The sequence below is a fragment of the Cuculus canorus genome, chromosome Z (genome assembly GCF_017976375.1).
Source record: "Cuculus canorus isolate bCucCan1 chromosome Z, bCucCan1.pri, whole genome shotgun sequence".
Classification (NCBI taxonomy): domain Eukaryota; kingdom Metazoa; phylum Chordata; class Aves; order Cuculiformes; family Cuculidae; genus Cuculus; species Cuculus canorus.
Window position 1 is genome coordinate 28,290,534 of NC_071441.1, and position 14,418 is coordinate 28,304,951.

At 38.6% G+C, this 14,418-nt stretch overlaps 1 protein-coding gene across 5 annotated transcripts in view; it reads left to right on the top strand.

Annotated features, from left to right (window-relative positions):
• The window catches only part of APBA1 (amyloid beta precursor protein binding family A member 1), an 88,306-nt gene that overhangs the window by 12,464 nt on the left and 61,424 nt on the right, over positions 1–14,418 (top strand). Inside the window, exon 2 of one of the 5 annotated variants that reach the window (XM_054053864.1) lies at positions 44–156. The exons of the other annotated variants lie outside the window; for them this stretch is intronic. The gene's annotated coding sequence lies outside the window, so the exon portion shown is untranslated. The remainder of the gene's footprint in view (positions 1–43; positions 157–14,418) is intronic. 5 annotated transcript variants of the gene reach the window in all.

Below are 14,418 nucleotides of genomic sequence, written 5' to 3' on the forward strand. Positions count from 1 at the left end.
ATGTGGTCATGCTTTGTAGTGATTTTTTTTTATTCCTTTGCAGTTGAGTGAAGTGCTTCTAACAAGGGTGCCCTGTACCAATGGGTCCATCTTTGATGTAATTCCAAACATTACTACAACTTGCGCTACTTGCTTTTCCTCCTTGAAAAAACACAGGTAAAGTAAAGTCTGTAGAAAGAATCAGATAGATGCACAGTAGGGGGCAGAGGGAGTGTGATACAGGTGCCAGGTATATAGATTAAGAGAAAAATATTACTCTGTACAAGTACCCTCAGGCAAATAATCTTCAGCATGGGAAGGGGGTTAGTTATTTTTTTTGAAAGTGGTAAATCAGAGGAGGGTGTTTGGGAGTTAAAGGTGGTAGAAAGAATAATTGAAATGTTAGGAGAAACTGATAATGCTGGATTAACTGAAACACTGCTTGGGAATATGTTTGGTAATTATTGATAGGATTTGAGAGTTAATATAGATTGAAAAACAGTGTTTTAGATCCTCATTGTTAGATTTTCCTTCCAGGGAGCGTATAATTTCTAGTTGAGATGTCTTTGACTGCCACAGCTGGCTATCAAAAGAAGGTGCTGTCTGTTTGTACACAAACTTTTTGATGGAAAGATGAAGTGGATAATATGATTTCAAGATGGCTTGAGCTATTTCAGAACATTTCCCCTTGCTTTTCTGCAGGTGGCATAAAGCAGTGCCACTGTAGCCTTGAGTATTCTCATTGTTGCCTCTCTGCAAACCTTGTTTCCCATGCTCTTGAAGTCTGGCATTGTGGGAAATGCTTGTGGGTAATAGAAGACTGATTAACATTATTTATATGTTGACTTTTGTGGTTTCTGTAATCACCCCTAATCTCATTATGTTCTTTGTTATATACCCACATTTACACATTTTACCCATCACTGTAATGCCTTTAGCATGCAAAGCAAGCACTGCTGTCTGTTGAGCAATCACAACCTGTACTTGCACAGGACCAAAAGACAATAATTAGGCATCAAGCCTGACTCCATAAAGTGGTGAAGTTTCAATTGCAAATGGTGTGCTTACAGTTGTATAGAACTGGTATGATGGCTTCGGTGCTGCTCAGAATTGAGAGGATTATTTTACAGGATATCATTGAATTATCTTGGGTGTATTTTGCTTGCAAGTATTTAATGATCTAGCAGGTTATACAGGCTGTTTCTCCTTAACCTTTCCCCCTCAACTTTTTTTTTCCAAAATTTTTATAGCGAGCCCTGTTTTGGTGGCCTTGAAGCGTCCTGTTCTTGGAGATAAGTTTCTTTAAGATAATAATTGTTGCAATATTTACACTTAGTTCACAATACTTGGTTTGCTGCTTGTTTCAGCTAGTAAACCTTAAACAGGCTAAGCTCTTGTTATAATCAATAATCCTTTCTATCTGTGGAAGATCACCTTTTTTGTTTAAAGTAGCACTTCCTTTATTTTGGTGATAGTTATTACGGTGCATGCTCTGATTTACGTTTTCACTAACTTCTTGCTCTAGAACAGCTCCTAGGAATGCCCCAAAGAGATGAGCATAATCGTGTTTTCTGAGCAGTAAATAGGCTAGCAGAGTGTGGCATTGTGGAAACCCTGGATAACAGCTGCGGCCATGACTTTGAGCCAAGACATCCAAAATCTCGAGGTGGAAATTAGTGAAAGGGAAAGGTATTATCCCCAGCATTCTTTCTGAGTTTAGCTGTATCTTCTAGCATAACTAGTCAAGTCCCAAACACTAATTTTCACTTGCTCCAGAAATGTAGAGGAATCTTTTTAATAAGGAAAACAGTCTACAGGGATCTGATTTAAATCTCTGCAGCTCTGCTATAATCCTGTCAGTGACACAAAGTTGTATTCAATTTTGTGGAGTTACATTTACTTAGAATAAACTAGAGGTGTGTCCTTCCTATTCGGTCCCTGTGTTTGTAACTGTCAAAGGCTTACTTGGAAACTGAGTTGAGGTGTCACTGAGGCAATGTGGACGTCTCTGGAGGATATGCTCATCTTCTATTTGGAAACAGTTTTGCTACATAAGTTTCCACATTCCTTCTTTTAAACCTTTCTCAAACAAAATCTGTTTCAGTAACTCTTTTTCTCACTGTGAGGTGTATGCCATATTCTTGTCAGGCTTGCATTCCTTTAAATTCAGGATGGGTTGGTTGATTGATAGCTCTTTCAACTTTTTGATGAGCTCAAAAGCAAAGATAACTTTTTAAAAGTTTGTATACTCTCTAGTAGCCGGAGAAAAAAATACACTCAAAGAAACCTGTATGGGAACAAAGATGCTGAATAAGACTATTTCCTAAATAGTGCTTTTATCCAAATATTTCTTCAGGCAAAATAACTTTCTTCTCTTTTCCTCACACTGGTAATTCTGCATCTGTTCTTGCTAGAAGAAATTGCTGGTTTGGTTCTGTTTTTTTTTTTTCTTCTTTTTGTCTTTTTATTTTTAGGAGTTCTTTTGGGCAGTATAGTAAAAATAAACAAACCAAACATACCAGCACCAGAAAACCACCACAACTGGTCAATTTGGACTCTGAGTAGCTGTTTTAAGGAAATTTTGGTGTTAATAAGTTATTTTTTGTTATGAGCAACTGAAAATTGTTCCCCTCCAATGTACAGGTTGAAAGAAGCTTGAAAGAAGTAGAAAAAGTAGAAAAAGTTTCTTAGTCAGATCATATTTATGGGAATGTAGGTAGCAAGAAAAAAAGTATTCTAAATCAGTAGATATATAGTAGTTTCCACATAAAGGACTAAGGTGTTTTAAATTGCCTGCTTTTAATGATGTAGATGCATTTCTTTAGATGATATACGGAATCTTCCAAAGGCTTTTAATTTTTGCTTTGGTGGTTTATTTCTAAGTTTCCACACAGTTCAGTCAGTGTGTTTGGTATTAGTAAGCATTGTGAGAGTTTCTCCTCCAGGATTCTTCAGTTGTTTGTCCACAGTGACAGAATGTATAGATCTGTACCAAAAAAAAGAGAAAGAGAGAGAAGGAGAAAGCCAGTAATGAAATCGTGCATATGCTTTTGGGATGGAAGAAGCACCATTTAGCCTTGTTGTCTGGCTAGGTTTTTAACTTTTCCTTGGAACTCTTGGGGGGGGGGGAAATGCCCTTTCAAGGAATTGCCAGTACTACCTCTGCATTTCTGTACTCAAAGTGCTCTTGTGCAGTTACTCCTATGCTTAATCTTTTGCTTTCTGTTATGGTTTGTCCTTAATTTGATGGTCTTGTCAGAACTCCGCAATTTTCAGTAGGCAGGTTGGTAAGGTTTCAACAGACAACTGGAATATCTTGTTTTAGTTTGAGTTCTGTGTGGGTGTTTAAAAAGTTGATTTTATATGAAGTATAGAATTTGGATTCAAGTATCTAAAAATAGATTTTAAATGTTTTATTTTTAGAAAGAAGATTTCTCTCGTAATTCTGAATGCATGGTATATCAGACCATGACTACTACTTTTTCGTTTTTTACTGTGCTTTTTCTTTCTCATGGTCTCTTGAATTATGACTCATTGAATAAATGGTTACTGAAAGAGATTATTATAAACTTTATATAGCTTTTCTTAGTTTCAGCACTTGTGATTTTGCATTTGCAGTGGTCTTTCATAAAGATATCATGAAATTAATAGTAGTAGTTTTATTTGCACAGACAGTTTTTTACAAATTAAAGATCTTCAGGATAGTATTTTCTGTTACCTTGCAAGAAATATAGAACTTTCAGATAGTCAGACTTCTGCTTTTTAAAATACTTTCTTTTGACATTTTTCAATAGGAATGACAAGTAACTTTGAAACCCTGCTATCAGTTGTTGTGCCGCTGCTGTTGTACAACAAAAAGTAATGGGTTATGGAGAGGAAAACTTATCAGTTAGAAAGAGGTTGGTTAGGCAGTAGGCTGGTTTCACATATAACATTTTCACTGCCATGAAACAGAAATTAAGCCATCCAGCATAATGTATTAGCATAGCTTAGTGGAAAAGGATAGTGTTTAGACTTCTTTCTTGTATTTTGTTTTCTAGCTTGGTTATTGTCTAAATTGACAGATGAAAATACAATGGACAGTTTTTATTCTTGGCAGTATGTTGGTAACTAAGTGCATCTCTCCCAGTATTTTTATCCACCTTACAACAAAAAGCCATCACAGCGTCTCCTTAGGTATCTTTTTCTGTAATATCATGCCAGTTTTGCTCTGTGTGTTTGATTACTCAGGAGGTCTGTGAAAGAACTCTGCCATATTATAAGGTATGCAGTTTTTACCTTTTTTTTTTTTTTGTTAGGAGTTTAATATGAAGCTTGCTTGGATCTCAGGTTTTAATTTCTTCAGTTTTCTAGCCTGTGCTTTGACCGACTGCTCAATTTCCAATTATTCTTTCCCAGTTGCTAAGTTTTCAATCAGAAGTTAATTGCTATTAAGTCCACTTAAGCAGGAGACACGAGTGCTAAACAATAGTTCCACTCCATTTTTGTAGGAACAATCTGTCTTGAAAAGTATACCACATTCTGTTAATGTTAGTGTTGCTATTCCTGTTTAATTTGAAGAATGACTTGCTGGTTTCTTCAATGTCTCTCTTGGAGGATGCTGTTCAGTGTTGTTCGTGGAGGAGGTGGTACTCCATTGTATGTCAGAAATGTCCCTAGGTGGTGTCACACACTAGGTGACGCCAGTGTGTGGTGTCTCTGGGTACCAGTGTTTTTACGCTGTAGCGCAGGAGCAGATGTGTACACTATGATGGTGTTGGTGTTTACTGGCTGAACCTGAACTGAGGCATTTTGTCCCTGTTTTCTTGCATCTTTTGTGGTGAAAACTTGTTAATTAGAGTCAGAAGAAGGCCTGCTGATAGTCATTATAAATTAGTGTTTGGTGTTCTGTGAAGTGCCTGCATACTGAAGTAGTGGGATTTCTGTGTGTTGTTAGAGTGAAGGAGCAAATCAACCTGCAGGAGTTTTAAAACGGATGCATCACATTCTGCCACATTTAGCACTGTGGAAGACTACATGGGCTTTATATTGGTACAACTCAGTGCTTTCAGAGATTGTGAACTGTGGAACAAGATTAAGTAGCTTAAGGAGATATATGTATTCTTTGTCAGTGCTGAATTGAGATTTGCTTTGAAAAGCAAGTTAAAGATGTAAAAAAAGACTAATTGTACTAAGTTCCTTTTTTTTCCTTTATCAATAGTTGTACAGATTAATTTTTATTTTATCAAGGCGTGATTTTATTACTATTTTGCCTTCTAAATTTTTAATTATGCTTCCTCATGGAGAATTGTTCAGTGACTGTTTTGATGACTGATCATTTTGGCAATGTCGGTCAGGGTTCAGTTGTTGTGTTCTGCTTGGCATGGTGTGTTGAAGAGACCTGGAGAGGTCTTGACTGAGAGTACTGGAAATATATATGTGGACAGGCAAGACCATGAGGAGTGAATCCCCGCTATCAAGTTGAGATTGTTTAGGCCAAAGAAGAGAGGGTCTGTACAGGGCACTGAAAATAGCTGTGGTAAAGAGATGATGGGCAGTCTGTCCTTGGTTTGGCAGGACTAAGTGTAACGAACCAGCTTCCACCAAAATGGTGAAGAGTTAGATGAGATCTTGTGAAAACTTTACCGATGGTAAGAATAATGGAACACTCAAATGTGACTAAGTGACTACGGCTGCTTGGGAGGCCTTTGAGATGTATCAGAAATGTCATAGTGTCACTGATGCTGACCTCAGGGACAGAGGTGTTGATATGATTGTGACAGACAGCATCAGTGATTGCATAGTTTTTGATATGCTGTCACATAACCATCTAGATTAATTGTTTTTGTAAAAACGAGTAAAAACAACCCACTGGAGGGAGTTCAAGTGCACTCCTTTTTCTTGTTGCCCGACTTGGTGTTATAAAGAAGTAGACACATTTGCACAAGCCTCCATTTTTCTTGTTTCTTCAAGCAGTATCCTTGCTGGTTAGTTCCAGATTTGGAAGAGGAGAAGAGACCTCAAAAATAAAGCAAGCCATGCATTTTTAATGAAACTGATAATCAGGTAATGGGAAAATGCATTGACTTTCTCCTTTAGAAGTAGAGAAGCTGAACTCATATAAATTGGGCAGTCACCAAGTTGACTAGAGACTTTTGTGTGCTGGACAACCTTTGCTTTTGTAGCACTGGACTCATTGTAGATTGTTATTTCCCATTTGATCAACATTTCTTCAGGTGTTAGAATTAACTTTGTTATAGTACTAAAAGAAGGTGGTTTAGAAGACAAAGAATAGAAGGCCATAGGGATTTGAGCTTCTTTTGATTTTTCTGAGCAACAGAATTGTTTTAATTTATGAAGCAGTAATCCCAAGTGTTTACAGAAAGACTACTTCCATCACAATACTTGTATGTATCATTTTATCATTACCGTTATAGCTTTTCATGGCATCCATTACTTTTTCCTTTGTACTGATCAGATTTCACGTGTAATCTGTAGCAGGTAAGATGAGAACCATATGTGAGTCTGAGAGAATGCCAGTAACTTTGACGAAGTTGTAACCATTGATTTCCAATATACAGTTTAAATTCTCAGCTGAAATCTTGTGACATATACCCAAGGGAGCATTTGAAAAGGGATTCTGTTTACAATTCATGATTTTAAGTGAGAGCTGTAAACCGAATGTAATGGCTTGTTGTTTCTGGTGTTTCAAACCTGTTAATTTGTATTCTGTATTGAATGCTAGCTGTCTCCCATGTTGGTTAGAAATTGTAACACATCTGAGCATCTTCTTTAGTGGGTAATCTGTAGGTGGAGTGAAAGAAGTCTGGCTTTTTTTGCTTTTCAAGTAGATGGGAAATTGCAGAAAGCTCAGATCTACCGAGCCTCTCTCTGTCAGAATGTGAAGCTTCTGCGCCTATCTATACACGTGAAGTATTTTCATCTGACATGGCTCCTGTATGGTTGGATCTCTAAGACGAAGCTTTGATTTATGGTGGAGCATGGATTGGGTTAAGACACATTTACTGTGTGCGCTGTGGTTATGGCTTGTTTCTTGCCCATTCCAGTGTTCCCTTTGAATGCAAGATCTGTGATGCTATTTAAATGGAGAGTAAATGTTTGCTAATTAGTAATGTCAAAGCCACAACTGAAGCCTGGAGTAATCTATTCTGCAGGCTGATGTTGCTGGTGCTCGGCTTTTCTGAGTGTTGTCTCTAAAACCAGCTCTGCTCTCTCTTTTTGCTTACTGAGTGATTCTGCTTTAGGGAAGGTGTCCAAGACAATTCCCAGAGAAATGAAGAAATTTCAAGGAGATTGGTTTGGTGTGAAATATTGTCATATCTGTAAGTAACTGAGAGTAGCGATATAATTCGATTCATGTCACAAATAGAACAGTATGCCTGAGAGAACACAAATGGAAATTGCTTATGCAGGAAGGGAGAGTGAACTGTGATATGTTGGTTACTGTTTTGCAAATACAATCCACAAATCCATTCTGCTCAGGTTCTATGCCTCTCTATGTAGTATTACAGAGGGCCTCTGTATCAGTGAACGGATAACATAATGTTTTCCACAGCATTTCTGTATTTTGAATGCCAATCAGTAATCAAAAGTTTGTGTTAACTGGCAGTAGGTGAAATGAAGTACAATTCCCTGAGTCAAGATTGTTTTGCCTGCAGTAGTGTCACAGCTGATATGTGATGCAACTGCTGAAGAGCCAGCTTGTGATATGCCTTTTGTTATTGGAGAACTAAGTTGCATGTTGTGAAAATGTTGAGCAGCTAAATGGTGGTCAGTTAGGTGTAAACTATATACAACCACAGTGCATTACTCAGCATTTTTGCAAGAATCTAACCAGACTGTTTGAGCCTACAAGAGTAGCTCTACAGTGTTAGTGAAGACCATTATCCAAGCATCCTGTTTGTAGCTATGAATGAGTAGGAAAAAGTGTAAAACCAGAGAGTGTTTTGTGGTTTTCTCAATAAGTATAGAGTTATCTTATAAGAATGAGGAGAAATACCACTCTACAGTGATTTGGTGTGTTTGCACCAGTTTCTGATGTCTCAGATAACTCCTTGCATAAAATTTTGGTGTTTTAAGAGCAGCTAGGGTTGAAAGTTATTTATTGCTTCTGCTAGAACTCCCATTTGAAAGCTGTGGCAGATCTAACTTGTTATTTCCTGTCTAGATTTTATTTATGTCCTTTTACCAACATCATTGTTCAGTGTAAAAAGGTTGGATTTTTTTTGCTTCCAACTTCTCAGGTTTTTATTTTGTTAAGGTCAAGTTCAGCTTTTCTAGACTTTTCTTGTAGGGAACTAGAAAGTTTGTCTTAACTAATTATATCCTCGTGCATTGCCTCTGTGCCTGTTTGTTTTTTCTGACTGCGAGATTCCAGCTGAAGTCTCAGTGAAGTCCTGTGGTTTGGTTGTGTGTTTGTTTGGTTTGCTGCTTGAATTCTGATCTTTATTCCTGGGAACTCCAAACAGAAGCAATCCTGGGTTACACAGACCAAGAGATCCCTCTGTATTGAATGTAAGTAACTATTTCCCTTTGGCTAATATGTGAGGGATCGTGTTTACTGCCCTTTTTGCTCATGAAGATGTGTTTATAGAATTTAAAGCTGATGCCTAGTTCTTGAGCAGTAAATCTTAAGATGCAGTAGTATAGAAGGCATTAAAAGTATTTTAAAACATGCAGAAAAAAAAGCCTAAATGATGAAATCAATGCAATTGGATATTTCATTCCTCTAAATGTATTTTTACCTTTATTATCCTGGCCTTATAGGTTTTAATGTTTCTTTTTTTCTCCTCTCTGTGCTTAGTAACCTTTATCTGTAAAGAACCTCTAGTTCTTTGGGGGATTTTGTTCAATGCTGAACTTTTACAATGAAGTACAGAATAGAGTGGTGAAACAACACTTGCATTCAGAAGAACAGTCCTCGATGTGTTTCTGGAGTTAGACCCAAGAAGGAGAAAGCAAGAAATTTTGATAGCATTTTTCACAATGCTATATTTAAGCTGCTTCACATTTTAAGTATTTCAGGCTAGGCCTCTGGTGTTAAAAGTACCTTTTCAGTCTTCCCAAGACACCTCTGAAAAGTATGTTGTGAAGGCATACTTACAATGTATTGGAAAAAAGATTGGGTTTTATTTGCTAGTATGTTTGCATTTGTCTTGTTTGGAGATAGGTGCTGTGCAATCTAAGATTCATACCTTGTTGGATTCTTGAATCTAAAGCAGGGTCAGAACAGATCCTTCTGTGGATACATGGAGATGTGCTTGTTTTGTAGCATGAGCTGTGGGGTCCACTTGCATGACTGATGCCAGTAGGGCTGGAGTTTGCAGGTAGAGGTTATTTTGTCACTGAGCTGCATTTGAGAAACATGAAATGGATAGACTTGACCTTGTCATGCAGAATGGTTGTCTGTACACTGCACTCATTCAGCCTCATAGTGTGGCTGCAACTTTTGATCCTAAATAGTTAAAACATAGTTGGTTTTTATCTGCCATTTGCATTCAGCTCTGGGGCTGTCTGCTGAAAAAAGCACACATGAGGATGACCTGTTGTTCATACCTTGAATAGTTGTATGCCATCACTGGGGATAGTGGATAAATTTGCCTTGTGACATAGCAGTCTGCATTTCAGGAAGCTAACTGGTATGCTGCCTGTTATCCCTTGTAGTTACCTGAGAAGTTGGAACCGGTATCTGTGATTACAGTTTGGAAGGAACAATCTGATCCTTTTTTCTGGCAACAAACTCATCTTTCCTCCCCGACTGTCCATGGAATTAGAAAATAAATTGCTTAAGGCAGGTGACGTGAATCTCTGATAAGAATTCAAAAAAGTTGAATTGGGCCACTATTTTGAGGCCAGTGTCTCTGAGATTATACGTATTTAAATTGCATGTCTTAACTATGTAGTCTGTTTAATGGGTTGTAAGGTGGGATTGTTTGAAAGCTTTTTCAGCCTTTTCTCATTGCCACCTCACTCTGCTGGGCTCAGTGGGCTTAATAAAATGCTGTTATTGAATTCTACCAGAGGAAGGATTTGCCATTTTTATGTCATTTTTTTCCAAGGATTTTTTAAAAAATATATTGTAGCAGGTGACAAAGCTCACAGACACTCAAGAGCTGTCATTGAAGCCACTAGCGATTTTCCTTGCAAAGTAGTTTCAAGATTAGGTAGACAGCATATGTGGATTAAGGGGATCAGTCTTTGTCTTTGCCTATGAGCCTTCTGAATAGAATCTGGGTCTGCCCTGCGGTGTGAGTGGAACTGCCACTCTGTGAGACTGCTGATATGCTCTCTGCCATTAGAAGCGTTTCCCATAATAGGAAGAAACATTTTCAATTAACCTGACGTCTTCTGTATGCCTGTTTCCCTCAGCGAGGCTAAGGAAATAGGATTGCCCAAGCAGCTCTAAGCCATATAAACTGAGAAGTTCTATACTTCTACTGAAAAATTTAGCATCAATTTCAAACAAAAAGCTGTACCACTTCAGCTTGCTGCCAGCTATTTAATACTTGGAGGACCTTGTGGTCTTCCATCATGCAAAGTAACTTAAGTCACTCCATTTGTGACACCTCTTCACTATCTTATAAGCATACCTGATTTCAAATGCCATCCAGTTTTATTTTAAGAAAATAAAAGAATCCTATTCCTAACCTCCAGCATTTCTGTAACTGTGCGCTGAGAATTTTACAGTTACACTCACAGTCTCTATTTATAGATATTTAAATCTCAGTAGCTGCAGAGTGCCTGATTTAACTTGCAGTGAAAAATGCATATCACATATAATTAATGTGCTTGAGCTATATTTGATTTAATTACTGTCATTGCAGGCTCTGATGTGTCAAGTACGCATTTCTTTTAAATTCTCCCAGATGATTATCTTCAGGAGATTTGTTTCAGGGCGGCGTAGTTTCTGTATTTATAAACTAAGTGTGTAAGTAGACTGACCTTGTTTTAAGCCTTATTTTTGTGTCTGCTACAAAAATAAAATAGATGAAGGGAATAGGGTGTAGCTGTTTCCTATACTTACAGAAAATATATTTCAAAAAAGTTATTTCTTTTCCACTTCCTGAATGTATTTCATGTTGCCAGTGCTCTATCTGTTTAGACCTCCTTGTTGCTCCAAATTGTCTTTCTCACTTTCAGAATTCACTACAGATTAGCACTGATTAATTTTCACTGCTGTCTAGTAGCCTGATACATTTTTGTGTCATGCTCTTTGCTCACTTACAGGTAGGGAAACTAAAGGAAAGATTTTATGTGACTTGCTCACTGTCTGGAAGGCATTAGATAGAAATCAAGAATTTCTGACTGCTGGGTATGTTTTTGGAGCATCCTTTTCTGCCTCATTACAAAAGTAATGAAAATATTACGAACTTGAAGAAGTGGCACAAGGTTTATCATAGAAATTGCTTAAGCATTTCAGCTACTTATTTCTTAATTAGGCTGGTGGAGAAAATTGGAATCTTACAATTGTTTCTTCAATCACCAAATCTAGTGGTGATTGGTACAAATATTGCATGTTTGTTAATACTATATTTATTAATTTTTAAACTATAATATTATAAGTCACAGTGATCTTGATCTGGGTTGATAGAAGTACAGTGCAGTGGTTACATAGAGAGTTTATAGAGCTGGTAAGATTCTGTCTGTATTTCATTTAATTAGAGGAAAATGGATCATGCCAGACCCAGCAGCCCGAGGGAGCTGAGGCTGCTGCTACTCCATGGCCCCGTGTCCATCCAGCAGCAAGGCTGAGCCTCTGCTCCCAGTAGACATGTGCATGCAGCTGGTGTGAACACCACATGTATACATATACACACAGTTGGATCTGGTGGACACGTGGAGCACTTGCACAAGCAGACAGTACCAGGAGTCTCCTGCTGCTCCTTTCTCTCACAGGGAAAGACCAGGTCCCCTAGTGAGATCTGTGTGTGTACGTATGGGCAATGTGATCCCGTCAGTAGCTGGGGTCACCCAGTCTGCCCTGTGGCCATCCCTGGCTCCTGCCCAGTTGCTGGCATCAGGGTGTGTGAGCCCCTGGTGCCCCAGCCCTACACCAGTTGCTGGTACTGACCATGCACACACATGCAAACTCATACAGAATTGACCAGGATGCCCCTTGTCCCATAGCTGACTTAGCTGTGCACTTGCTGTCGGAGATGTGCAGGATGTCTCCTATCTAGGGCTGGATGTTAGAGGCCACTCTGTCCTCAGCTCCCAGGTGCCTTCCCCTGCTCACCAGCAAGCTCACCAGAAAACTTTCTGGCTTCATCTTTACTCAGTCACGCACTCTTGCACATGCTGCAGTGCTGGTGCCATGGACACACGCGCCCTTCACCTGGTGGTATGGCTCTAGCTGCTGCATCCAGACGTGCATACACACACAAACATCAAGTACTTCCTCACACAGGAGCATGTTAAAAAGGAATTTTAATAAGGAAATAGGACAGACTGTGCTGGTCAGGCACAGGGCATAGCCAGACAAATGTACTGATCAACCCACTATTCACGTGTGACCGTCCCTTTTTCCCCTTACTGCTTTATCCTTCCGCACTCGTTCTTCACCAAAATCTATCCCTTTTCCTGTCTTTGGTTTCTCCTCTAAACTTCCTTTAATGAGTCCTGTGCAATTCCCAAATGGCCTTCCCTTGCATCCCATAATGGGTCCAACACCCTGCGGACAGCAGCCCCACTTCATCTGAAAGGTGATGCAGAGAGCTTCTCACAGTGACTCATCTTGATGTGTTTCACACCTGGACTCAGGAGTGAGGCTGTCCTGGGTCAGCTCTGGGTGTTCTCCTTGCAGGAGTGTGTATTTTGGGTTCGTATTTGCAGTTGTGTGCCCCTGTGCTTCTCTGGACTTGAGGAGATGGGTCTTTGATGGTCCGATGGCTCCTTGCATGGACCGGGGGGTAGCTGGGGTCAGGTATTATTTGAGCTTCACACCTGCCACTTTGTCTCTATGCGGTTTTGAGAGTGAGATTTTGTCACATAACCTCACTTGTGCAATCTGTAAGAACATCAGAAATAGTTGCTACGTAGATACATTTCTGTTACGGCCTACACTTAACACTTGCCACTCTAGAATGGAAACTTGAGGCTTAGCTGATGTGAACTATTAAGGTGTTTATTGATTAATGAACACTGTAAGATGAATTAGGTAGAGCAGCGCAATAGTCTACACAAAATAATGTATACTCTGTGCAATCAAATATACCAATTTACAATTTTTTTGGTGATTCAGAATGCAGACTCTAAAGTATCAGGTATGATTCTAAGTGCTGAGGTGCAAATCTGTTTCCTACCTCTGCCCTCTAGTCTTAAGAACATAAACCTGGTGGAGAGTCCAGTGTGTCATTCAAGGGGATTTCTTCCAGCCTCCTCGTGGACTTGAATCCACATGTCAGCATTCCTACCATCTGTAGGTGTCCACATACATACCATTGGAAGACCCACCTTCTTTTTTTCTTCACTGAATTTGGTATCTTATGCTCAATTTCTGTGCTTAGCCCCAGCTTTTCATTGGACTTGAACTTTCTTGTTTCTGCCAGAACTCTTTCCAAGTAAACAGCCCTCTCGTTGACATTGGTCCCAGTTTTGCTACATGCATACTCTGATTTCATCCTTTCATGTTTTCATACAGGCAATGTAAGCCTTATGTAGTGTTATCAACAGGATTGCTTCAGTGTGAGTGTTTTGGCAGTCCTGTTATTACCAGCTTAGAGTGTTTGGTTTTGGTTTACAGTTTTCATTTAGTGGGTATAATTATTCTATGTAGCCATAGATCTCTGCTAGATCTAATACTTACCATATATGCTGAAGCACATACTGTAGAAGCAGGGTGACATGTTTTTCACACTTCTGCTGTGGACTGTCAAGGTTCCTTACTAATGCCTTAGATATTGTGAGGCCTTATGCTCCGGCTTGACTTCACTCAATTTCTTTTACATATAATCCACCAATTAATGAAATCTTTCTGTTTAATTTACTTGAAAATAAATGAGTACCTTAGTGAAAGATGTGCTGCTGAATCTCCTGATTTTCTTGCCTTAAAGAAAGCTTTATATGTTTTAATAAGCAAGATAAACTTACTGCTGTGAAATCTGTATATCATTAATGTGTAAGTACAGGGCCAGAAGATTTATCCAGACATTAATCTAATTTGTACCTCCGTGTATAGGGATGAAGAATCACTTAAATTATGTAAATACTTGATATTTTTCTAATCTCTTCTTGGGTCTTTGGATAAAGAAAAAAAGAGATTCCATGGCCTCTAAAAGTAATCAGTTTTAAACTTTATTATCCTTTAAAGTTACAATACTACGTGGTTTTTTTTTTTATTTGGGTATTTTTTGGTTGTTGTTATTCCCTAAAATCTGATCTCAGTATTTTTAGTTGCCTTTCTAGGCTGATTTTTTTTTTCCCCAGAGGACTAAACTCGTT